The 25795-nt window shown below is 38.5% G+C and overlaps 1 long non-coding RNA gene across 1 annotated transcript; it reads right to left on the reverse strand.

Annotated features, from left to right (window-relative positions):
• Positions 1-17962: 17962 nt before the first annotated feature.
• Positions 17963-24864, reverse strand: LOC135223283 (uncharacterized). The gene is made up of 3 exons (XR_010316459.1): positions 24687-24864; positions 24254-24433; positions 17963-18040 (listed from the first exon to the last, which is right to left on the reverse strand). It is a non-coding gene; the product is annotated as an uncharacterized LOC135223283 (long non-coding RNA).
• Positions 24865-25795: the final 931 nt, after the last annotated feature.

A 25795-nucleotide genomic window follows, 5' to 3' on the forward strand; every position in this document is an offset into this window, starting at 1 on the left:
GACTTTACGCGACTTCCGAACCAAGTCGAGAGTGAACAGATGAGGTTAGTGACCTCATGAACTTTGCAACCCAACTTACAGCAAGATACCATATTCACTGTTTTAATCAACAGAAGCACAATGGGACACGACGAAACAAAAGAAATCGCTTGTGCTCGCTCGAGGATCGAACTCGGGGCCCTCGTGGCGGTGTGGCGCATTTTTTAAAAATCTCGCTACAATAATAAAACCAATTGTGATTGTGTACGACCGACTTTTCCCCTCCCAGTTAGCCCGTCTCTCTGCAGAACCACTTGGAACTCTCCCGCTGAAAAGTCAGAAAAATGTTTATTTTGTTCCGAGCAAACCCTCTGAAAAAAATATCCTTTCTGTCTTGCAATGTTTATGAGTCTACTATAGCGAAAGACAGGTCCAATTACTTCAAACTCTTTTTTTTTATTTTATTTTCTTTTTATTCTAACTTCTGTTTGTTCTCTTCCTTCTTGAAAGCCCGTTTCACTTTATTCGGTTATGTACGCTTTCAAAACTTTTGGCTCCGGTCTTCCAGAACAAAACAAAAAAAAAGTATCAGTGATGAAGTTCGCTCCACCTCTCTCTCTCTCTCTCTCTCTCTCTCTCTCTCTCTCTCTCTCTCCACGGCAACATTCTTCAGCTAATTCTCCAATCCTTATGCTCCACCGGCACGGGAGCAAGGCTGCCACAAAATATGGCATTTTGGCAAAACACTCCGTTTAAACAAGTTCAGGGCCATGAGAATGTTTCAGGGGGAAATTACGATCGACCCGAAAAAATGCGGGGAGGTGTGTGTGTGTGTGTTTGTGTAGGGCAACGATGGAGGAAAAGGAATGGAAGGGGGGGAGAAGGTGAGATTATACCATACCAATGAACTAACGTAGTTCATGAACTTTAAATTCTCTCTCTCTCTCTCTCTCTCTCTCTCTCTCTCTTCTCTCTCTCTCTCGTTGTCACTACATGAAATGTCATAACCCTCGCGTAATGAGCCGTAACTATCGGTATTAACATTTTATTGTATAAAATATAGTAGACAGATATGGCAGTAAAATTTATCAATGCGTATATACACATAAATGATCAATTTCTGCACACACACTCGTATGGTACAAATATAGTTCGGGTATATATTTATAGATCTATATATATATATAGGGATATATATATATATATATATATATATATATATATATATATAATGTATATATATTATAAAGGAAGAGAGAGACGAGAGAAGAGAGAGAGAGAGAGAAGAGAGAGAGAGAGAGAGAGAGAGAGGAGAGAGGAATTATCTGTCTTGTAGAAGGTAGGTGGTATGCTTTGTAAATGATCACGGGACGTTAAGGGGACAATACGATGAAGTACCTGCCACTGGAAGATGAACAACCTGCCTTGTACTATATCGCCTCTTGTCTGAGATGATGTTCTTAGAAGAGAAAAGGGGGACGGAGCGCCCCCTAAACAGTACACCAGAAATCTCGTCTCTAATATCAAGGTTTTGCTTCGTATTCAAGACAGAATAAATCATTTAAGAGCTGCTCATATCTATCTCGAAATCTTATTTCACTAAGACAAGGACGCATTTGTTTATTCTTTTTCTTTTACATGGAGGATGCGAAAAGGAAATAAAAAAAAAAAGGTACAGCAAAATATCCACAAAAGTAAGACTCACGTTTCATCCAGGCTGCTAAATGTGATCACACCAGCGCATTAAGGGGCTGGCTGTTTAGTTAAGATTAAGATGACTTTTGACAGCAAAGGCCCACCCTCATAAGTGCAGTAATGTGTCTAAGGAATTAGGGAGCCTGGCGCTGACCTTCGGACCCTACCCAATAACAGAGGTGAATGAATTTCCATATAATGGAAAACACATAAAAGAATGAACAAAATAATGAAGAGTAAATCTGTCATAAACATACAACCATAAACAGCAGTGCAAGTCTGAATAGTTTGGGCGAAGGTGAGTGGCGCTTCAAGCCGGTTCTACCGCCTCCCTTCTCTCTTATTCAAGAGTACTGTCATCATTAATGCTGTCTTGAAATTCTCCCACCGGTGGAATGTCTAGGTCAATGGTGAGTTTGCGATGTGAAGTGACGGATGTGAATGTGACTAAGAAGAAAATTGAATTAAAGTCATGAATGCCCACTTACCTTCCTTGGAGAGAGAGAGAGAGAAGGAGAGAGAGAGAGATGGGAGGGGAAGGTAATAATAAAGGGCTGATTGATAAAGTGTCATGAGTGTACAAGATCACAGTAATGATGAATTTTGTACTTTTATGGCAGCATACAGTCCGGAATGGGTTACAGGCAAAAGAGGCTCAATATCTTTATGATACTTCTATACTGCAGACTTTACGCAAATGGTTTTGCCTCAATAGACCAAGGAAGAACAACTACATATAAGACTGCAGATAAGCACAGAGGGTTTGGAAAGGACGAAGCCTCAAATGAATGCCTATAAAAGAGAGTGAGTTTGAGTAGAAAAGTTTGCTGACAACAGATTCCTGGTGAAAGACTGGCGACCTGATCGACAGTTAAACCGGGTAATTAGTCTTAGATATTTACGGACAAAGACAGAAGACACAGATGGACAAAAGCAGAAGCTAATGAGCTTGTCAGTCAATTCGCCAAGAGCTGAGAAATACGATTTACACTGACGGGAGTTAGTTGATACTTACGGAGCCGAGATGTTTGTTTTAATAGTGAAGAGTCAAGTTTGCCAGACATGACGGAAATGAGGACATTCGAAGCAAATGAAGGAAACGCGAGGAAATGATAAGAATACGGGTGTAGAAAGTTGACTCGAGTATATCAAGAAGAAACTTCACTAGTTTGGACATGATCCAAGCAGGGACGTGGAATACATCCGCAAAAGAGACAGGAAGAGAAACAGAGATAAAAGAAGACTGACTGCATGACTGATTTAGGGATTGAGGGGGAGCAATCTACAAAGGTGAAGCAGAGGCTACCCTACGGAGCCATCATTAGTACGAGCGAAAGAAATAACAATAGGCTTAAATAATTGTCACAAAACTGATCAATAACATAAACGAAAACAATATAATTTGTGTTAAGAATGCCATCCGTGAATAAATCAACACAGAAAAATAACAGTTTGTGCAAGGCTGAACTAAAAGCGGGAATAAAATGGACATGGGTAAAAGTACCCCTTGTCACGACATGAAAATGTTCAACTTTTAGTTTCCAAAGGAACTAAAAAAAATAGGCGGTAAAGGGAAACTTATTACTTTGAATGGAGAGAGAGAGAGAGAGAGAGAGAGAGAGAGAGAGAGAGAGAGAGAATCATCCGCCATCTGACTCTAAAAGTGTCTTCGAAAAGGTTTCTACTTGCTTCAATTTCTGGCCATCGGTTGATTACGAAGCAGCGTTTGAAGATATATTAAATATGCAAATGATTTGCATTTCATATTCACTGACCGTTGCCAAAAGTAAATGATTTTACTTCCACTTATTATCTTGATGCTGGAAATGATCCAACTGCCGACCAGCATTATATTCATTATAGTGAATCTCAGCGTAAAATTTCATTTCTCTATGGACCAAGAGATACGAGTCAGAGCATTGGGAATAGAAAGACTTTGACACAACACAATTATTATCTTTATATAAAAAAAACTATGAATATCTTTCCACGCTCACCAATTTCGTTCATTTCCCAAGGGCCATGAAATATGTATTTACTGACCACAGACACCGGATGTCCCCCAAGAATAAATAACGGACCGGACATGCGAACTTCATTAATGTTTTATTCCAGCTCCCAATATTGGCACCACAAATTGATAAAATAAATGAATAAGAATTTTCTAAAAATAAAATTGTCAATACTTTTTCTTTTATTGGGTTTTACTGAAAGGATAATCCAGTCAAAGCATTTATAATCAGAGGGAAGTTTGGTTTGACCACCGAATCTCATTCCGAGATATTCCTATGACCAGAAAAATGAAGAAAATAAATTCCTACGAACAGCCAGAGGGAATTTCTTTTCATTAGGTGCAAACTGAACGAAGACAGCCGAAAACGTTGTCCGGTCGCCTCGTAGGGGAAGCCGAGGGGAAGGAAATGACAAGAGCATAATCTGTGTATAGAAGTCAAAACGACGCTCCTATAGTAGATTCACACCAACCGTGCTTTTGATGTCTAGGCCAGTCCCTTACCCCGCTCCTGATTGGCTGTTGATAAGCCAGTCACAGGACTGGAAGTTCTCAGTCTCTCTCGAGAGTTCACATGGGTACGATATATGTTCCACCTCTCCTGAGGGATACATCTTTCAAAAGTACCCCTCAGGAGAAGTGGAACATACATCCTGCTTATGTGAACTCTCTCGAGAGAGACTGAGTTTCCAGCCCTGTGATTGGCTTATCAACAGCCAATCAGGAGCGTCATAAGGGACTGGCCTAGACATCAAATGCACGGTTGATGTGAATCTACTATGGTACACCGTAGCCGGCATCGACCTAAGGGTACAGCGGCAGGTGAATTACGTAACTTTTCCTATGAAAGTTTAGAAACAATGTACTTCAGAATAGTTTCATTAACGTCATAATCCTGTTTAAAGTATTCTAATACAGAGAGGCCATTCCAAGCCTCTCTTTCGCTGAAAGGCAAAGATACTTGCAACAAAGGCTGTAACAGCATTCAAACGTAAGGTGTAGTAAGAATTCACTAATCTATTCCAATGAATTTTTGTCAGATTAAAAAAATTAATCAGAGCAGATCACTGATATGCTGATACAAGATTGAATCCAGTGACATACTGGATAAACGCCAGAGAATATATATATATATATATAATTATATATATATATATATATATATATATATATATATATAGTATGTATGTATGTAGTATGTATGTATGTATGTATGTATGTATATAACATATATGTTATGTGTACATATACATTAAACACTACGGTGGTATCTGAATTAGTAACATAAATAATTCAATAATAAAAACTAAGAATCATCAAAACACCCGAATAATGCTGACAAAATTGGTCAACTACAGTGTCTCATTAGCGTATTTAAAACGAATTAGAAAAAAAAAATGGGGGTAAGTGGGTGGGGGCCAATATAAGAAAACCAATACAGACGCTGGGCCTCCTTAACTGGTCATCGGGCACTGCCCTTCATTCTGCTGACAGGCATGTACGTCAATCTTGCACGATAACTTGAGAGCTGACTGAATCACGCACTGCACAACCGAATCAGGGTCTGAAAATCCCGGAAGAAAAAAAGCCAGTGTACTATTTTGAAATACCATAATAGTTGTATTTGTCTTTCCTTGTTAGGCTTGTTATCGCTTCCAGAGCTGTGATCAATTTTTGTTTATGTATACATACAAAATTTACAAATGCTTTACAAATTCAACACATTCACGAGCGGGCGCGCTAGTGTGTGTGTGTGTGTGTAAACAGACCAAAATCGTAAGTCGAAGTAAATGAGGAGTGGCTTTCGTGCTTGGCAGATATATGCTCCACCTCCCAGACGAGACTTCATTTCCCATGGCAGCATAATCATTCGCAGCTCCTCGCCATTGCTTTCTGCCCAAAGATGACGTCACAAGAGCAGGGGCTTAGGGGCTTTCTAGCCTCTAAAGGCATCTTATCACCAAACACTGTACAAAGCAGACAATATTCGAGGCAAAATTAAAACAAAGGCCTGTTCGTTCCCACGTGATAACACTTTGACGAACAGGGGCCATTTGCATGTTGCACTGACATACATAATAAAATATATTAGCTTCTGTGACAAAAATCAAGGTATAATGCTATTTCTATAAGCTACGGATAACCGGATCTGTGTCACTGTCCTAATGCGTGCAGCACTGAATCACAAGTGATGTTTATATATCAAAATTGAGGTAACTGTACAATTATTATTCTTTTACTTCACATGATTTTGAGCTGTAAATGGAATTATTGTGTTCATATTCCGAGTGTAGAATCAAGCATGTCAAAACTGAACGCTTTAGTGCTCTGAGTCATTATACTTACTCGCTGATAGTAAAACATTTCTAGGACTCATAATGATTTAGTTTTGCATTGTGCGACGGACTCAGTTCCCAGGGTTTGGATGCTGACTGACATTTGACTAAATTTTCAAGGCATTTTCGCTGCTACAATTTCCACAGAGAATGCCAAAGCAAAACTAGGCATTAACAGATATTTTTTAGATACGCAAGCATTGTTTTCATAGACGAAAAGTACAGTGTATATATATATAAATATAGATAGATAGACAGATTGATAGAAAGACATATCGATAAACAGATAGAGCATCGTATAGAAGCTATGACCCAATTTGGGTTGGAATGTGTGCAAGTGACTTGATACACCGGCCATCAAGAGTTACGCATTGACTCTAATTGCGATATATATATATATATATATAATATATATATATATATATATATATATATATATATATATATATATAATATATATATATATATATATATAATCACTAAACAGCCGAAATGCCGAATTCAACGCCTACAGATTTCGTGCTTAAAGGCAAGCAGGAGCGAAAGGTCGCAATAACGGATTTAATCACATTACCAAAATCCGAAGTCCCTCTTAGGCCGAGTCAATCATCTGATTACGGCTGACAATCACAATCTCACGTCCTCATCTATATTCGATCCAATTATTTTCACCAGCCGAAAGTCATCTTCATCCTTCATTTTAACAGCTTTGTAAAGTGTCCCTAAATGAGTCGGTGTTTGTGTGGCACTAACATTCCCAACATTTTTATAGGAATTAAAGTCGTTCAAATCCGCCCCTTTCCCAACTATACTTCTGTCATCTAAAATTTGTCAATACCTCAATATTCCACTAGTTTAGAACAAAAATACACACGAAATAGACTAGTTTCTACCCTCCTCTATTTTCCTAAATTTTCACCAACACAAACACTGTACAAAATGCTTATTATTATTTCCGATTCTTTTTTATTTATTTCTTTTGTACCTGTTATTTTTCCTTATTTCAGGGAGATATACAAATAAAGTACAAATTGTCATTTAGTCTACAGTCCCCGTTTGAGGGGCAAACTCGAGCCTAAGAGCCATTAATATATATTAACAGTCTACAGTTCTTCTCGAAAGACATACATAACACAAGAATTCCCTTCAGATAAAGCCAAAACCACACATTTCTTCTACTTCAGTGTTTTCGTTTTCTTCAATCGAACTACATCAAGATCGATGCCTTTTATCATCGAAGGATCGCGGTTAAATTAAATCCGGTGCGAGATACCCGTAGATTTTACCATTTTTTCCACTTTAACCGGCACGAAATTATTTTTTCAATTTTTCTTGCTAGCTATCTACGACTACCGTTCTCTTTTATAAACGAGTACCTTAGGATTTAAATTCGTTTAATTCTTGCCTGCTAAACCTTTCATTACAACCATAACCAAACTATCATCTGCATTTCACAAACATGACTATTAATCGTGACCATCTTTATCACTTACGCCTCATCAGCATTACTCTTAAGGGCTGGCCTGTGAGCAAGAGCCCAAGCTGGTATAAAGCCAGCTTAATCTCAACCCACGCACAGACCTTAAATACATAAGAACTTTTCTTCAAATACTGATAATACAAAAGCGCCCTTCCTCACACATGTGATGTAAATCAAAAGCACTCAGCGGCCCAAATAATGTACACCCAGAAACATCAACACTAAAATATACGGTTACTCGTACACGAACCAGCATCCCCATCAGCATGAACGCATGTGCACACACACACACACACAAATTCACATTCTTCCTTTCAGCTCTGGATTTATCATACAAATAGAACTGTCTAACTCTGATAAAAAAAAGACGTATTTAACATAATTTCTCATTCAGAAGATGTCAAGAAATATATGAAACAAAAGACAAAACTTCCGCTCCCAGATGAATAGGAAATGCAAACTAGAATCACCTAAAAGAGCTCCGCGCTTTCATTCCAGATTGTATAGGCCTTATATCTTTTAAACCCAGATTTTATATTAGGTTTTTAAACTGGTTTTATCTTTTTCATATTTTGTACCTATGGATTTTATATTTATCTTTTCTATCTTGAGACTTTAAGCGCCTTATATTTTTTTAACACTATGCAAATCATTCTTTATGTAAATACATATTTTACCATGAAACTAGATACTTAGCAAGGTTTTATTTAAAAGTCTACGGAAGAAATTCTAAAAGCTCGTGAATATTTTATAGGATATTTATCTACCGTATACGTCTGTTTTCCATATGAAGATGTGATGTATTTATTCATTTATGCACATACATACATACATACATACATATCTATCTATCACTCTATACACACACACACACACATATATAATATATATATATATATAATATATATATATATATATATATATATGTGTGTGTGTGTGTGTGTGTGTGTGTGTGTGTGTGTGTGTGTGTGTGTGTGTGTATTATAGAATGGAGGCAGGCGTAGCGCACCAACAGAACAAGTAACGCCTATTTATTATGTTGCAACTTGCAACGTTTCAAACCCAACCAGCAGGCTTCATTTTCAAGCTACAAAATAACAATACCTAAATTAGTATCATAAAATTAAGGCACTATACCGATAAAAGTAAATATTATATTCAGTACATAGACTTAAAGGTTTTGGTCAGAGCCTGCAATCATAAGATTTTAACAATCAATAAATCATTGTTTATTACAAAAATCTGGTCCCCTCACTGAACACCCATGCCAGGTCTATACCTTTTTATCTCTCATAAACTGCTTAAGTTTTTGGTCTGTCCTCCTTTTGCTGCCACACTCAACTATTGTTCCTTTATTCATATTAATTGTATTGTACCTTATATTGTGTACCTTAATATTTGTCAGGTAATTCTACTGTACTCATTAGGTACTTTGTAGCTTGAAAATGACGCCTGCAGCCTGGCTTCGAAATGTTGCAACCTAATTAATAGGAGTTTCTTGATCTGTCGTTGTGGTCCCCCTTCCTCCATTGTATTGAATATATATATATATATATATATATATATATATATATATATATATATATATATATATATATATAGATAGATAGATAGATAGATAGATAGATAGATAGATAGATAGATATATATACATGTATATGTATATATATATATATAGTATATATATATATATATATATATATATATATATATAGATAGATAGATAGATAGATAGATAGATAGATAGATAGATAGATAGATAGATAGATCATGTATATATATATATATATATATATATATATATATATATAAATATATATGTGTGTTATATATATATATATATATATATATATATATATATATATATATATATATATATATATATATATATATTATATATATATTGACGAGAAATTAAATCACTGAGATCTTAAAAATGTCCAACATACCTACAATTAAAGTCTCATCCAAAACCCATATATTTCAAAATTGTCCATGCAGTACTGGTAAAATTACAGTTTCGGTCAAATTCTCATTTCCGATATAAAAATTTTATTTTCTCTAGTTCAAATAGTGGGTTTTCAACGAATTTGACCTTTATTTCTCCCGCAAATGATCAGATTTAGAGATACAGGCCGCCCCCCTTAATAACTACAATAATCGGGTTCCACGGTGGGAAATCTGGGTTTTTGATTGAGGGAATACAGAAAACGAGTAAAATATGAGAAGCTGTCTAACCGAAACACACCCGCCTAACCTAACCTAGGAGAAAACGTATAAAATAAGAGAAGCTGTCTAAAAATATACGAGAAGCTAACCTAAACACCCTCACCTAACCTAACCTAGGGGTTGGGCCCTCCTTACCTCACTTACGAGGGTGGACCAAAATCTCAAACTACGAAAATGAACAACTGCTGCGCGTCTGAACAACGGAATCCATGGCAGTCAATTGACGCGCACTTTTATAGAAGGACGGATGAATTCCAAAATCGGTGTTAATTGGATAATCTTGAAACAAATCAACCAATCAGGTTTCAGCATTTTTACCGTACCCATAATTCATAACCAAAACAAAGGACGATCAGGCAGTTCTACCCACAATACATTATATATTGACAAAAAACAAAATACCATCGGGAGAGAAACTACATATAAGCATAAACACATCCTTGGGATAAAAATAAAGGACAATATTCATCGGCAAATATCTCCGTAACCCCTTATTTGCGGAAGATTCGAGTAAGTTTTTCGTATGAATCATCTCAAAATTATATGATAACAAGTAAAAAAATACTAGACATCCGAATTTGACCGAAACTGTAATAATACCACAGTACTTCATTTTAATGACACAGCTGTATTATTTACTTCTTAAAGCTTCGACATTCCATACGCTCAGAACAAATCAATAACCGCTTTACGTAAACTTTTGCTCTAAGATTTTAGGAGCCTGTTCTTTTCAATGAAAAGACACACATGGCTGGATGGTTGCATACACGCAAGCAAATAGATGCTTGAGTGAATGGATAGATGGTTGACTAGTGTCAACGACCTCATTCCAGGCAGCAGCTAAACTGTGTGAATCAAAAATAACGTATAAAAACTTCGTTAATCAGAAAAAAGGGCGTTTTTCATTTCATATCAATATATTGTCGATTAGACTGCAGAGATAATGCCGCTCTCAACATTGGGCTGAAGAAGAAAAACGGAGGAGAAGGATATTTGAGGATTAAAAGACCACAGGAGCTGGAAATGATCACCTCCATTTCACAGAAGAAAGTATTCAACCTTCTCTTGACCAAGTAACCTGAGGATTGAACATCTCCAAAGAGAATGAAAGAAATTCGATACCCGATTGGATGTAACTAAATTCCTGGAAGAAATAGTCTTAATGTATCAGAGGGATTAAGATCATTCGCCTGTTTCGAAGTCGGGGGCGGGGAGGGGGTTCACTAGCTACTATATAAATTGCCACCTCCGGCAACGGTACTGATAAGGGTATTTATATTGACAAGAAGTCTGTATATAAAAAGAGGGTATCCTGCACAATAAATCATCAATTCTGAGTCGATGTCTCTCAATAGCTGATCATCTCGAGAAAATGACCTAATGCATACCTCTACCGTATCTCATCGGGTATTCTTCAATCGTTAGTGCGATACCCAGCAAACTTTAGTTGAGCGTGTCAGTTAGAAGTGCGATTGCTTATTAGCAGGATTTGATTAAACTTGAAAGTTTTATTCATTAAGTGACCTTCTCAAAGAGATTAACTTTGAGGAGGAATCAGCTCAGAGTCAACTGGTTTCCATGGTAATAACTCTTCAATAGCGAGTCAACATCTTTCAAGAGGTTGCCATCTCGAAAAGGTTTAAAGGACTTTTGATTTAATGCTTTATAGCCGAGTGGCCTTGGCGTAGCCATGTTCTCTGACGAGTTTCCTTACTATAGTAGATTCACATCAATCGTGCATTTGATGTCTAATCCAGTCCCTTACGACGCTCCTGATTGGCTGTTGATAAGCAAATCAACTATCAGTCTCTCTCGAGAGTTCACATGGGTAGGATCTATGTTCCACCTCTCCTGAGGGATACGTCTTTCAAACCTACCCCTCACGAGAGGTGGAACACACATCCTACCTATGTGAACTCTCGAGAGAGACTGAGAGCTTCCAGCCCTGTGATTGGTTTATCAACAGCCAATCAGGAGCGTCGTAAGGCACTGGACTAGACATCAAATGCACGGTTGATGTGAATCTACTATAGTCAAGTGATCTTCCACTAAGAGGCCCTGACCTCACCCAACTCTAGGTACCTCCCTCTGTTAATGAACAACTTTCAACCATTTGCCGAGTTGTCACCTGAAGACTGAAAAAAAAAAAACTTGGACGAAGAAACACTACAGAAATGAGCCACTTCAAGTACAAAACATGAGAATTGGTTTTCGCGAGGGTTCTTACGACCAGGACCCTTTCTGGCACGAGACCAGCTTCATTCAAACACAGAAACAAGAGAAAGAGCAATAAAAGCATCGGACTTTGAAGCAACTGAAGCTGCAACTCAAATCATTATATGAAAAACGGTCATGTTTCCATAACCTCGACCTGAACAGCCTGTTTTTCAGAATGAAAAAAATCCCCATCAATGCATCCTGGGGAAAAATATATTTCCGAAGCCCAAAAGAAATCTTCAAGGTAAACATCATCGACTAAGTTTGGAGCCGGGACGAATGCACCGAATCCCAAACAAGTAGGAGCGGCTGCTCGTCCTCCGAAGAGGAATGGGGCTGAGCCGCTCGAGAGACTTGTTACTTCGGTCAAAGGAAAAGAGCCCCCAGGGACAGGCTTTATGGTTATTTGAGAACAGAGGCAGAATCTTTTATACCCAGATTCCCATTTCGAAACAGGGCTCGGCCAAAGATGAGCGAGGCCATAAGGAACTGCCGCTTTCATAACTTTCGTAGAGAAATGACGGAATATATTATATCGATATTTCACATCGGAGCAGAGAGAGAGAGAGAGAGAGAGAGAGAGAGAGAGAGAGAGAGAGAGAGAGAGAGAGAGAGGCCACATCTCACGGACCCTCCGCCTCACGCAACGATTCTCATCGGAATTCTAAGTCAAGTAAAACTACTCCGTGAAATGAATAAAGACAGCGTTTCTCTGAAATACTATAGAACGCTAAAGATATAGATATGTCCCTTCTTTTCAGATTAAGCATTTCTGGCTTGGTCTGGATGGGATATTACAGTGCAATGCTTCACCAAAGGAAGAAATTCGTGATCGTAAGCCGAGCACAAAAAAAATCAAAGCACTTTTCCAAAGGAGGCCCTGAGGAGGTGGGACTAATCTTCCCTTTTCTCTTGCACTAGTCATTTTTCCTTCTCTCTCTCTCTATTACTCTTTTCAAGGCAAGGCAAGGCTACATGAAGACATGAGTATTCTGGCTCATCGGCTTCGGCATTAACACATACAATTAACACTGAGTTCTGGACCTTGAAAAACTCTAAGAAGAAATCAACGGCTAGTATCGCTATTGCTCCCGCAGACATGAAATATTCAATTCTAATTGAAGTTGCTGCAAAGAAGGAAGATTCTCTATTATTGTTGTCACGTTTCCTGGCTCAAATGCATTCTTAATTTATTGGCGATGACGATGTAAAAGTTATTAGAGCGAAACCTAACAAAAATTCGTTCGATGAAACAACAGACAACAGATATGAAGACATCACACTCACGATCTTTCATCAATTTTTTTTCTGGTTCCCTCTTCCTCGGTCTCTCCATTAAAACACTATCAAGTACTTAACTTGGGAACGTATCGATCCCATTGCTAAACTATCCCACAGGTAAATTGAATTTAATTTTGTGCTAAATTAACACAATGTATTCGGTGCACTACTTAAAACGTCAACGTTCCAGCTCTAGTGACATTTGTAAATAGTAACCGTTATTTCAAGAGAGAGAGAGAGAGAGAGAGAGAGAGAGAGAGAGAGAGATAAACATGTCACAATCACTATCATACCAACTTCAATCATGTGACAATCATTCCTGGTGCCCCCAAATTCCAGAGGTCTGTGTTTTTACCCATTCAAGGGCAAGTCAAACACAGTGTGCATGTATCACTCCAAAACGAGAGAGAGAGAGAGAGAGAGAGAGAGAGAGAGAGAGAGAGAGAGAGAGAGAGAGAGAAACCAAATACCGAAATTTTACCGATGTGGAAAGTCGTCCTCGGGATAGGGGACGAGATAACCTCAGAGGGCGTTCACAAGGAACGAACTATCAAATTCAGAAGTGTCAGACTGTGTCAGGTAAGTTCGGAGAAAGTTGAGTAGAAGAACGTCAGGTCGCAGAGACATTTTTCCATTAGATCCAGAAATGAATTCCAATAATAGAAATCGGATATTTGGCTTCAAATGGAAATGAGGGAATGAAATGCATGGGAAATTATTAAAATTTACTTGCAAGCACACGCCCACCCAAACACAGACACACAAAGATTATATGTGTATATACGTGTAGATATATATATATATATATATATATATATATATATATATATATATATATATATATATATATTTATATATATATATATGTGTGTGTTTAGTCATATCAAAATTTATGTCCTTATAGTACAATGTAAAAACTCGCAATTTCTGCCTCAGGAAATGAAATCATTATTTAACCGTTTGAATTATTAGACATGTCGGACGAGTGGGAATACTGATCATATTAAATACACGGTAATGAATAATTCATCACAAATATCCAATGAAGTGGCAATATGCCATCGACAGGTAACGAGCCTTATTAACGAAAACATGTCATCGACTCTGAACAATTTCCAAACAGATCAACTTATGAAATGCGAGTAAAAATTAAATCATAATGAAAGACGGAACTTTTACATACTTGTTTTTATTATTAGGTAATTATCATCGACCATGTACAATTAAGGTATCAGAAGTTGTCAAGTTTTTTTAACTGCATTTCAACCATATAGTACCGCGATAGCTGGTACACGCGGGTGCCGGAACTACTGCGACAAATTATGTGCAATATAATGGATTGTGCTACGACTTACCTGCAATTGATGTGTGTGCGTGTGTGTGTGTGACTGAATCACGAAAAGTTGGAACGTGATGAATTTATAAATAAAGTCAAAATGTACGAAGGAAAGTGAAACAATGGAATAACCGCTGCGAGGCATTTCGACTTCTCGTACTTTACTACGTAGACTGATATAAATATGAAAGTAAGTTTACAAGGCTATGCTCGTATATATGACAGATAGGGATTATAAAGAAAATACGTACCTGGAATCCAACACACTGAAGAATTAGTAGACCTAACCAAATCAGGAGTTCAGTTTAAGAGGTTTACAGGAGGTTAAGTGCAACTGCTCGGAAGCAGGTACAAGATAATTAAAAGATTATACAGGGGGTGACTGACCACAAACAAAATGTTATAAAATTACAATTCAACATTTCAGTAAACAATAACAGTTTTTGCAATTACAATTCAACATTTCAGTAAACAATAACAGTTTTTGCAAAGTGAACATTTTTACAAAAAATATATTAAACATACAGATACAAAGAAAATATCTATAAGGTAACTAATTTGTAATTAAGTCAATGCTTTTATCATTAAGGTCATTTTTAAACATGTTATTTATACAAGGGTCCAAATAATAAAAACCAGAGCTAATGTTAAAATTACAATTAGAAGTAAGCTGTATAATGAAAGATTCTAAAAGATTTTGTGAAAATAAATCTTTCAATCTAGCAATCACTGAATTTCCGGTCCAATTTATTTTGTGAGTTTTCACTTATTTGAATGAATATTGCATTGGATGTTTGCCCAGTTTTGACAGAATACTTATGCTATTTAATTCTAACTTCTAAATCCTTGCAAGACTGGCCGATATAAAAAGAGGGGCAGTCCAAACATTAAATTTTATTTATTGTATTGTTGCTTTCCTTAGGGCCATTTTTATTAGCATTCCTTTTAAGTGTTTTATTATAGGAAAAAAACCAGGTTAACATTAAAAGATTTTAACAATGATTTTATGGTTTCAAAGCTGCTAAAATAAGGCAAGCTCAAAATGTGCTTAGAAGTTTCTTTCTCCATATTAGTTTCACAATGACACTTTTTCTGGGCTTTATTGTGCAAATATCTTATATATGTGAAGGATTGTATTGTTTTCTTAAGATCTGTCAAACTTTTCTTTTAACGAGCAGGGAAGTTACTTTCAGGACTAACATTGGAAGCTCCATAATCAATACCTTTAATTATGACATGATTTTGAAGAAAACCACAATTTTTTCGAATTTAATTAGGCATGACGCAATCATTAAAGCAGAAAGTCTATTCGATATAAAGAAAGATAAACCATATCCGAAGGTACTCACAACATTTTCACTTATTTGTTTACTTGATAAGTTTACAACACAATCATAACGTGCACTATTAGACCAATCACCACTATTAATAAGATTTAGAATTGTGCTTTTATATATATATATATATATATATATATATATATATATATAATATATATATATATATAGATATATATATATATATATTGTGGTCAGTCACCTCGCTGTATAATCTTTTAATGGTGTTTGTCCCTGCTTCCGAGCAGTTGGACTTAATCTTTTGTAAACCTCTTAAATTGTATCCCTGTTTTGTGTAGGTCTACTAATTCTTCACAAGTATTGGATTCCAGGTACATGTTTTCCTTTGTAATCCCTCAATGTCATTTATACATAACCTTACTTTCATATTTACATCAGTCTGCTTAGTAAAAGATGAGAAGTCGAAAGGCCTCGCAGTGATTGCCTCATTGTTCACTTTCCTTCATGGATTTTGCCAATAATATATATATATATATATATATATATATATATATATATATATATATATATATATTATATATATATATATCTATATATAACGTATCATATATAATAGATAGATATTATATATATATAATATATAGATATATATATATCTATACATATATATATATATATATGATATATAATATATATATACGTATATAGATAGATATATATATATATATATATATATATATATATACATATATATATATATATATATATATATATATATATATATATATATATATCTATATAAATATATATATATATAATATACATATATATATATATAGATATAGATATATATATTATATATATATATATATATATATCTAATATATATATCTATCTATATAGATATATATACATTATATATATATATATATCATCTAAATATAGTTATATATAGTATATATATATATATATATAGATATATATATAATATATATATATATAGATATATATCTATATATAGCGTGTAACACGAGTTTATGCAAATATTTTGGGGAATGAAAGAAAAATTAATTTTGAGCATATGTCCTATAAACATATGCATTTTAAGGCTTCGTTTGTCGGTAGGGGGAATTTTAAAATAACCTTTATCATTAGTGCTTCTTTCACACGATGAAGGTTGGCAGTGTAGTGAGGAGTAAGGGGTGCCATTTCGAAGGAAGATGGAGCGATTAGGCCGATGTGAATAAAGTACCTCCCAGTCAAACGTACTATTTAGATTCTTAATTTTAAAAAATGCATGCATCATTGAATCCCTATCCATCCCTATCAGAGGTATTCATTGGATTCAAATAAAAAAAGTAGGTATTCGTAACATCTATCAAAGATTTCAAGTGTGTAAATGTCTCCCTCTCCATCAGAACCAGTCAAAGGCATAGACCTAGTCATGATTCTTTGTTCAAAAATACAAGGCGGAGGGACTCTAGAATTCAACGTTCACAAATGAATGTTTGCTCAGCAACGTTTACACTACTTACTTGATATGTAAAGCCATACATTACCAATGTTATCTAATCATTTAAATTAAATTGCCTGCAAAAAAAGAATCATAATTGAAAGACGAACAACCTATTTATCCCATTCACTTCACACACACCCCTCCCCCCCACCAAAACCCTCATCCCAGGCTACTCAATCCAACCTCCATCACATGAAAGCAGCTCTCATGATAACAGTTATTCTAAAATTCTCCTCACCGAAAAGCGAAGCTTTAAAATGCATATGTTTATGGACAGTTTCTCCTCAAAATTACTTTTTCTTTCATTCCCCAAAATACTTGCAAAAACTCGTGTTACAACCTGTGTATGTATATATATCTAATATATACACTATATATAATATATATATATATATATATATATATATATATAGATTATATATATATATATACATATATATATATCTATATATATATATATATATATATATAGTATATATATATAAAACATTTGTAGCATTATGGGTATCGCCAGTTTATAAATGAGTTAATAGACGAGTACCAAATAAAATCTGACTAAAAAGTACTCAAACCACAATATCAACATCAGTAACTGTGGGCGGCCCAACGTGGGTTTGAGTGATACGCGACTGTCTTATAGTTTCCTTTATTACAATCGGTCACTGAAAAAATGAACAAACATAAATATTCACAGTGGTGACAATTTTGCCATTTTAGTTAAATGAAAACTCCTTAACACTAGGACAGGTAAATCCCTTAACTCACATTAGAATCAATTTCTCAGTGATCACAATGGTTAAAATAACAATAATTGCACATAGAAATCTTTAAGAAATATACCTAGGCATTACCATGCACTTCGAGGAACCAAAAATGTCATGAGCGATCTCTTAACAAAATAATACTCTTACTTACCAAATCGTTTGCTTTCCCACCGTAAGGACCGTCCGTCTTAATCCCCTCGTGGTCCACTGCCTACATTCCTGAAGGGGAACGGCATCGTAATTTGTGCACATGACCCCTAACGACACTTGTTAAATGAGCCTATATTTCCATCATATTCACTTCTCTATTTAGGACACTTGTTAAACGAGCCTATATTTCCATCATATTCACTTCTCTATTTAGCTATCAACTGTTATTCATCAGCAACAACCCTCCTCTTAGCTCTTAGTTTATAGAATCTCAGTACACTGCAATGCTTACCTCCTAAATCGCTTAATTTCCTCAAGGCCATGCACATCCGTCTGCTTCTAGGTTTAAAACACAAAGCGAGCTTCCCTCCCACGCACTTGACCAGGCGGCGGGAAACCGAGCCGATGGTTCCTTTTTCTTGCTCGTCATGAAGGGAGAGAGGAAATAGGGAAAGCGTCCAAAATCACCCTTAGTGCCCACAAAAGGGAACTTGTTCACTCGTAAATAAATTTTTTTTTCCTTTTTTTTTTTATGGGACAAGAGTATACGCTTATGTCTTATATCGAGTGGCCCAAAATTCAATTACCAAACTTTTCTTTACCACAAAAACAGCTGTTTTTCATCGCGCAGCGGACATATTGTTAACAGTCGCGCAGAGAAGATGCCCAAACTTTCCCGCGTCGACACCCGCCCCCTTTGAAACCTCTTGACCGCAAGAGGGTTCAACACCTATTGCCTAGCATTGTCCACTAGGTCTGCTCTTTCCTCCAGAATTAAAACAAGTTTCGACAGTGGTCTATCATAATCCTTGCCCTCCCTTCTGACAGTCACTGTCCTAACCAGTCCATCTTTCCCTGCTTTAGTCTGTACTACTCGAGCCAGTGGCCAATGGCAGCGTGCTACACTTTCATTGACCATAAGGACTATGTCTCCCACCCTGACGTTTCGTCGTTCCTTGAACCACTTCTGTCGCTGTTGTAACCCCGACAGGTATTCGCGTTTCCAACGTGCCCAGAACTGCTCAGCCATGTGCTGCACTTGCTTCCATCTCTGCTTCGAGTAGCTACCTGTTGCAACATGGCACCCTGCGGGTGACTCTCCCATGTTTAAAAGCTTGTTGGTGTGAGTGGAGCTGGGTCTCGACTGTCTGAGGTGACAATGGTAAGGGGCCTACTATTAACTGTTGCTTCCACCTCACAAAAGAGTGTACACAATCCTCATAATCCAATTGCTGTGTCCCCAAGACTACATCCAGGACCCTCCTCACATTACCTATCAATCGTTCCCATGCTCCTCCAAAATGTGAGGCGCCGGGGATTGAAACAAATTCCACCCCACACTGGAGCAACTCATTTCGAACCTTGTTTTCTCCCAAGAACTCATAACTGGAGTCTAGAACCTTCCGTGATCCCACAAAATTAGTGCCGCAGTCGCATCTAATCGTCCTAACATGTCCACGACGAGCCAAAAACCTTCTGAAGGCACTAATGAATGAGTCTGATGTGAGATTTGACGCTACTTCCAAGTGTATGGCCCTCATGTTCAAGCAGGTGAATATAACTCCCCAGTGCTTTATCTGCGCTCTGCCCCTTTTCACGAAGAATGGTCCAAAAAGGTCCACCCCGGTGCGATAGAAGGGTGGTTTCCCTGACTCCACGCGATCAGGTGGTAGATCGGCCATTTGCTGTTCAATTACCCTTCCATGTACCCTGCGACACTTTATGCATTTCCCTAGCACGCGCCTCACCGCTGCATTGCCCTTAACCACCAAATTTCTCCATCATTAGACCCAGAACATACATTATGCCCATATGGTTGGAACGCTCGTGATAATACTGGATAACTATGTCAGTCAAGTGGCCCTTATATGGCAGAATAATTGGATTCCTTTCGCTCTGGGCAATATTCGCCAGTGATAACCTCCCTCCAACGCACAATAGCCCATTTCTCAGGATTGGTTTCAATTTTCTTAAGGAGCTGGAAACCCTGATGGTGCTGCCCTTCTCAAGACTTGCTATTTCTACCTCATAAGTCATTCGCTGTGCTACCTGCACAACACAGTCCCTCTGCCAAGCTCATAACTTGTGTAGACAAATGCATGTTTAGTTCGCTAAGCTGCTGCCTATGTTTGCACATTAAATACCTGGTAAACAATATGACCCAACCTACGGTTCTGAGTAGCCGGATCCACTTTGAGTAGTGGTGGATGATTTTATGCCACCCTGTCTGCCTACAATCCAACCCAACCCTGAAGCTAATTGTTTGGCAGACTTGCGCCTTTTGGACCTATCTCACGCCTAACTTCTAGTCCCTCCACACTGTTGGACATGTGGGCTGGCTCTGCTGGCCAAAAACACTCCTCCTTCAGCAAAAAACCCGGCCCTGTTCTCCACCTTTCAGACTGCTTGGAGCGTGATGCATCATCTGCCGGGTTCCATTCAGAGTTAACGTACCTCCACTCATTCTGATCACTTCCTTCCCTTATCATAGAGACTCTGTTCGCTATAAATGTTTGGTACCGAGCTTGATCATTCCGAATATAACGCAAGACCGTTTGTTGAATCTGTCCAATAATAGACCTCGTCCACTTGAAATCTATCATGGCCAGAATTGTGGTTGCAAGTCTTACGGCTAGTACAGCTGCACTAAGCTCTAGGCGGGGTACTGAAACGTCCTTCAAGGGCGCTACCCTTGCCTTTCCCATAATGAATCTACAGGATACATTTCCCCACCGATCTGTGACCCGCAAGTATGCCACTACTCCTAAAGCCATGATGCTCGCATCCGAGAACAGATGCAGCTGTATTAGGTAGCTGACTCCCACCCAATAACCTTTAGGCATCTTGGCACACTTATCCCTCTGGTCTGATTCAACTTGTTCACCCACACCCTGATGCGGTCAGTGTGTTGGAGTCCAATCCCCTGTCCCAGCCTATCTTCAATCTACACAAGTCCTGCACAATTATCCGTCCCTCAATTAAAACTGGTGCCAATATGCCAAGGGGTCGTAAATCGAGGCTATGGCTGACAACAAGCTGCGTTTAGTCCTTGGAACTGAAACCAGATCTGCCTGGACACCCAATTCATCAGTGGCCAAGTCCCACTGTACTCCCAATGCCTTTGTCTTATTTGGCCCTGATCCATCTATGAACCCTGAAATGCCCTTACCGTACCACTCCCTTGGGATGGATGACAAAACCTCCACGCATGAACTACTGAACTTCGTCAATGTAAATCCCCCTTTTTCGCAAAGCTCCTTAACCTCTAACAAATTACTTAACAAGGCATCTTGACGATCCTCGGCTCTCAAACAGTCGTCTACATAGAAATTGTTAGCAACAGTGTCCCGTGCTCCCTTGGAGACCCATTCCCAAAATCGCTTGCTGTCTGTTTCAGCACAAAATTCGCAATGCTGGGTGACGAACAGGCCCCAAACAGATGTACAGCCATTCTAAACTCGGTTGGCTCCTCATTATTAAAACTATTTTCCCACCAAAAGAACCTGGGTAGTCCCGCTGATGTTCTGGTACCCGTACCTGGTAAAACATTGTATTTATATCCCCTGAATAGGCAAACAGACCTCCCCTAAACTTAACCAACACACCCAGCAAAGAGTTCATCATATCGGGTCCCTGCAATATTAGGTCATTCAACGACGTGCCCTCCACCCTGCTCGCACAGTCAAATACAACGCGGACCTTGTCTGGCTTGTCTGGATGTTGCACACCAAAATGAGGGATATACCATATACATTTTCCTGGCTGGGCGAGGTCACTCGCTCAGCATATCCTTTCTGTAGCCATCTCGATCATGAAGGCACTGTATTGCTTAGCGTAGGTACCATCCTTCATTAGCTTCTTACGAAGACTGTGCATACGGAGCAATGCAATGTCTCTTGTTTCTGGCAAGGGTCCAAGATTGTCGCGCAGAGGCAGTGGCACCTCATAACCCCCCTCTACAGTTCTAACCCCCTTTGAATTAGATCTAGCCATTTCTTATCTTCTGCAGACATTTCCCTTTTGGGAGATGCCATGTCCTGGAAGTCTCTATTATAATCTTCCACCAGCATGCGGTCCAACTCCAAACGCCTGCTAGTTACTTGATCCTATTGATGTGCTCTTGACACCTCTTGTCCTTTGCCCCACAGACTGCCCAGCCCAATAATGTTTCGTATGGCATGTGGCTCATGGAGGTGGGTTGAGTTAATGACTTCCCTCGGCTCAAGTAAGTGATGGAACATTGTTCCCAATTAACAAACCCACTTCGGCATACATCTGGGATATCTATTTCTCGCAGATGTGGCCAGCGTTCCAGATCTCCGGCCCTGATCACATCACACTCATCGATAGGTGGTATGCGGGAGGTGCTCAACACTGGGGGGAGTGTAATGCAATTCTTACCCTCATAGTCTAATACTGACATCCTGAGACTAGGCTACAGCAATTTCCTTTCCCCTGTTCCATTGATGGTTTCAACATTCACCTTTACGTCTTGCCTCTCAGTGCAACCTAATGTCTTCATTAATGCCTCTGAACAAAAGCATGTAGAACTCCCATTGTCCAAAAAGGCCCTCGTCACAAACCTCCCTTCCTTCCCTTGACCTAACCCTTATGGGCACAACTGACATCCCTGTGCCAGCACTACCCCCCTTAACTGCTCTGAACATAGCAATTTTGTCAAGCGTACCTTCCCCCTGAACCACTAAGGCCCTATTTGCGCTCTCTGGTTCCACCACTTCTGCTTCCTGGTGTCGGTGCAACAGAGTTGGATGGTTTTTGTTACACACATTGCACCTTTTCCTGTACCTGCAATACTGGGACATATGACCATTTCTCAAACAACTAAAACAAAGCCTCAATTCCTTAATGGTGTTTAGTTTGTCCTCATGTCCCATTTTAGCTATTTGGTCGCATTCATCTATTATATGTGGTTCTTTACAGTGCCAACATGAAAGTGGAGCCTCCCCAATTTTGTTACATGAAACTTTCCTTGCACTCGTTAAACCCTGTGATTTGCTTGGTGCTGAACCCTCTCCTAACCCAGGGGTGGCCCCCTTTTTACCACTCTCGAACAGGTGGCGTCCAAACAAGGGATTTTTTAAGACCCTAGCCTCCCCTTCAATGAAACTAACTAAATCATCAAACTGTATGGTCTGCTTCTTCTCACTAATTATCTTGTCGGCAACTCTACACCATCGGTCCCGCACAACTAGATGGGAATTTGCTCAGGATATCAACCTCATTGTGCTTTTTGGGTTCTGCAATTCGGCGACACCATAAGGGACGCACGAAATTGCATTTCTGCATGGTTTTTAGCAATCACCGCATACTCATCAAAGTCCTCTGCATTATTCTCCCCCATGTCCTTCCATTCGATTACCTTATCCACGTATGCGGTGGCTATTTGCTCAAGGTTGCCGTATCGCTCCTCCAGCAATTTTCTTGCCTGCCTATAGCGCCCTCTGAAGCATCTAAGTGGAGGCAAGCTGCCACTATCTCATTTGGCCTACCTGTTGTGTATAAATCTAGATACCTCAGCCTTTCCTTATCATTTGTCAGCTGGCTGCTAAATATGTCGTCGAATGAGCGGATGAACCTAAAGTACTTTGTATAATCTCCATCAAACTTAGCCATATCCTGCTTGGGCATCAAGCCTTTGAGGCTGCAAGAGATTAATGTCTGCAAGATTTCCTTATTACTTAAGTCCCCTTGGTTATTCCCACCTGAGCTAACTTCAAGCGCTACTGCACCTAAGCCCATGGGTTGTTCACTCCTGTCCATGTCAGGGTCTATGTGTTCCCTTATCCTAGTGACGGGAGCTATTTCTCTATTATTTTTGTCAAATTGTTGTAAAACCTTCTCCTCTGCCACCACCTCAGCTATCTCTGCCTCCAACCTAAGCTTCTCCCTCCTCTGTCTTAAGGCTTCTTCTTTGTGTAGACTTAGCCTAGCTTTCCTCACACTCCTGGTCTTCTTTGGGCGCAGCGTGGTAGCGGACGTCCTTTGAAACCAGCCTCATTTCCTCGTCTTCTCCGCACAGCTTCGCCAGAGGGGTGGTAGCCGATTTGTGACTGTGGGCGGCCCAACGTGGGTTTGAGTGATACGCGACTGTCTTATAGTTTCCTTTATTACAATCGGTCACTGAAAAAATGAACAAACATAAATATTCACAGTGGTGACAATTTTGCCATTTTAGTTAAATGAAAACTCCTTAACACTAGGACAGGTAAATCCCTTAACTCACATTAGAATCAATTTCTCAGTGATCACAATGGTTAAAATAACAATAATTGCACATAGAATCTTTAAGAAATATACCTAGGCATTACCATGCACTTCGAGGAACCAAAAATGTCATGAGCGATCTCTTAACAAAAATAATACTCTTACTTACCAAATCGTTTGCTTTCCCACCGTAAGGACCGTCCGTCTTAATCCCCTCGTGGTCCACTGCCTACATTCCTGAAGGGGAACGGCATCGTAATTTGTGCACATGACCCCTAACGACACTTGTTAAATGAGCCTATATTTCCATCATATTCACTTCTCTATTTAGGACACTTGTTAAACGAGCCTATATTTTCCATCATATTCACGTTCTCTATTTAGCTATCAACTGTTATTCATCAGCAACAACCCTCTCTTAGCTCTTAGTTTATAGAATCTCAGTACACTGCAATGCTTACCTCCTAAATCGCTTAATTTCCTCAAGGCCATGCACATCCGTCTGCTTCTAGGTTTAAAACACAAAGCGAGCTTCCCTCCCACGCACTTGACCAGGCGGCGGAAACCGAGCCGATGGTTCCTTTTTCTTGCTCGTCATGAAGGGAGAGAGGAAATAGGGAAAGCGTCCAAAATCACCTTAGTGCCCACAAAAGGGAACTTGTTCACGTCGTAAATAAATTTTTTTTTCCTTTTTTTTTTTATGGGACAAGAGTATACGCTTATGTCTTATATCGAGTGGCATCAATAACAAACTTTTCTTTACCACAAAAACAGCTGTTTTTCATCGCGCAGCGGACATATTGTTAACAGTCGCGCAGAGAAGATGCCCAAACTTTCCCGCGTCGACAGTAACAAAACTATATTTAAGAGGTAACACAATCATGGTGGTTTTACTTTAAAAGGCCCAAACCCGAAAGCCTTTTCTGTAATCAGAAAACTTTCCATCAATCTCCGCCACAGAAAATACTGAGAAATAGGTCACTGAGAAACGCAATAATCAAGCCAAAAAAAAAAAAAAAAAAAAAAAAAAAAAAGAAAGATACATCACCAGAATACAGCCTTCAATAGCATGGAGCTATGCCTTTTAAAGTGGGAAAGGAAAAGGTATTAAGAGGTTTAAAAAATCATGAAATTAAAAGTAGAACAGAAAACAGCAGCATCAAAACCAATCCAGCAGCGCAACTCCGCAACATGAATCCTCCCATGACAGGTATGGCCCCCGAGTGCTGCTCTTCACTTCTGACAGAATTATCTTCACGCCTGCCAAACCATGTTGAT

This window comes from Macrobrachium nipponense, chromosome 8 (assembly GCF_015104395.2).
Source record: "Macrobrachium nipponense isolate FS-2020 chromosome 8, ASM1510439v2, whole genome shotgun sequence".
NCBI classification, from domain to species: Eukaryota; Metazoa; Arthropoda; class Malacostraca; order Decapoda; family Palaemonidae; genus Macrobrachium; species Macrobrachium nipponense.